Raw genomic sequence first — 2,500 nt, 5'->3', positions numbered from 1 at the left:
ACCTTAAATGAAATGTAAGGTTTCGATTGTACGATAAAAGATAGGCGAGTTTTTTTAGTCTCTAAGAAAAATACTTTTCACAGACACGTGGAAAGCATAAATGAAAGATGACGTGAATAGATAATACAGCGTTTTGAATATAGTAGAAGGTTGAAAGATAGGTAATTCGGGATAATAGTTCGTTGTTTGGGCTGACCAGTTCAAGAGGAGTGAATGATATAAAAATATATGTTGAAGATTGCTGGCATGCAATTCCGTGTCATTGAGCTAAGAAATTAACCTAAAAATAAGAAAAAGACGATAAATTAGTTAGAACAAAGCTAAATAAGGTACAGCCAAAAGAAAACTACTTATCTGTTGCAAATCTATTTTATAAATCTATTTTATGAAGGTTTTTTTTCCGCAGATCAAATAGCTCTTCCCGTAGGAAGGTAGTATCGTCAGTGTACCTCACGCGGTGCACTGTAGGTATTACTGAAGGTTCTTTGCAGCGTTCCTTCAGCCCCTAGCAGCTACTCATTTTATTCCTTTTACTGTACCTCCGTTCCTATTATCTTTCTTCCATCTTACTCTCCACCCTCTCCTAACAATTGTTTTCAATAGTGCAACTGCTTTGAGGTTTTCGTCCTGTTACGCCTTTCAAGCCTTTCTTCTCTCGGTTTCTCTGTCAACGCTGAATGACCTCGTAGGTCCCAGCGCTTGACCTTTGGCCTACATTCTATATTCCATTCAATTTCAATAACTCTTCAACATTTTCATCATCCACGGGGTTTGGTTGTCATGCTCAGATTTGGGTTGTCGTGGCTTAATGTAGTTCTGACTGTGTCATCACGGTATGAAAAATGGCCCCTTTTCGTGGGCTCTGTGGTGAAATGCGTTTGATCTATTTGGATGTTTTTTCCATTGATTTCTCCTAACTCACAGCTAAGGTGTGTAGCCTTCTTCGCTAGATTAAGTCGCGATTTTGCTACATATTCTATTGTTGTGTGTGTGTGTGTGTGAACTACCTATATTGTCGGACATGATACGATGTTTATACTATCATTTTTAGGCGAGGGAAATCTTTATCGAGTTAGTAACTGGTACGCCAAAGCAAACCACAACATTTTTGTCCCCTCTTATTCTCCATGCTATAACATTTGGAAAGTTGGTCATCCCCACGTTCTGTAAAATTATACAACCAATACAAGTCTACTAAAAAAAACAGAGATAAATTTAATATAATGAACATATTTAAAAATGGTAAAAATGCATTTCATTTAAAATCAAAATATTTACCTAGTGAAGGCAGACATTCAATCTCAGGTTTAGTATCTCAGTATGGACATTGTCTCATAGTCTAATAGATAATGAATGGTTTTAAGATTGAGTCGTGAACATATCAAAAGCTTTGAGTGAAATTGTTGCAGTTTATCTTGTAGTTCTTTCTAATGTGAATAATTTTTTTTTTCGCTGTAACAAAACAATTCTCTTTTAGAAATAGTTCTCTAAATGATTGTCAGCATTGTTTGCAACCGAATTACACTGTATTGTCGTTTTGCAATTATATTCGACCTCAGAATACCATTATATCCACGTAGTTTAAGAAAAAAATATAAACTCATAACTCAAAACTCTGAAGGTAAAAATTGATCAAAGTTCATATTAGTGGATGACATCAAGGGAGAAATTCCCTTATAAAAGAAATCTTATGTGTTTACTTGGAACATCGTTCAGTAAACTCTCGAGTTTTGTTTATTTTGATGTTTTATGAAACATTGTTGTTTATGAAGGTTTCATCTGGAAGGGATGAACTTTTTGAGTAATGTAAATGGAACATTAAAATTTCATGTTTGTAAAGAGGGCTCCATTGATGTCTAACTCTCTCTCAGCTGTATTAGACTTATTTTCAAGTAACCTTTTTTCCATTTGTAGTTGGAAGTTCTGATTAATATCAATATAGAACTTATAACTGCTATTCTGAAATTACACCATTACTCTCTCTCTCTCTCTCTCTCTCTCTCTCTCTCTCTCTCTCTCTCTGGTGTCTATGTTTATGGGTATTTTACCAATTCTTTCCAGACTTCGAACACTACAATAAAATGTCGGAAAGTTTAGTGAGCGAAGGTTAGGCCCGGGATTTGGCTGTAAAAGTTTCCATGTAGGGTTTGTGTAGAGAGATATCATTTTCTACTCTCTCTCTCTCTCTCTCTCTCTCTCTCTTCTCTCTCTCTCTCTCTCTCCCTCTCTCTCTCTCTCTCTCTCTAGATCCCTACCTCTTTTCCACATAGAAGTTTGTTTCTATTGCAGTTTCCGCTTCGAAAGATTTTTTTTTGTTTCGTACACGCCAAGTCACATCTGAGACAAAAGTTCTCTCTCTCTCTCTCTCTCTCTCTCTCTCTCTCTCTCTCTCTCTCTCTCTACTCTCTCTCGCTCTCTCGCTTACAAAAGATTTTGTAAAGTTTTTTTAACTTCAGATTGACCACAGAACTAATAGCTGGTCACCTGAAAGAGAGACTTA

General features: G+C 36.1%; 1 protein-coding gene across 1 annotated transcript in view; it reads left to right on the top strand.

The window, feature by feature from the left end:
• The window catches only part of LOC135212239 (uncharacterized), a 790,449-nt gene that overhangs the window by 210,450 nt on the left and 577,499 nt on the right, over positions 1–2,500 (top strand). The window lies entirely within an intron of this gene.

The sequence above is a fragment of the Macrobrachium nipponense genome, chromosome 40 (assembly GCF_015104395.2).
Source record: "Macrobrachium nipponense isolate FS-2020 chromosome 40, ASM1510439v2, whole genome shotgun sequence".
Classification (NCBI taxonomy): domain Eukaryota; kingdom Metazoa; phylum Arthropoda; class Malacostraca; order Decapoda; family Palaemonidae; genus Macrobrachium; species Macrobrachium nipponense.
This window is presented reverse-complemented; position numbering and strand designations above follow the sequence as displayed.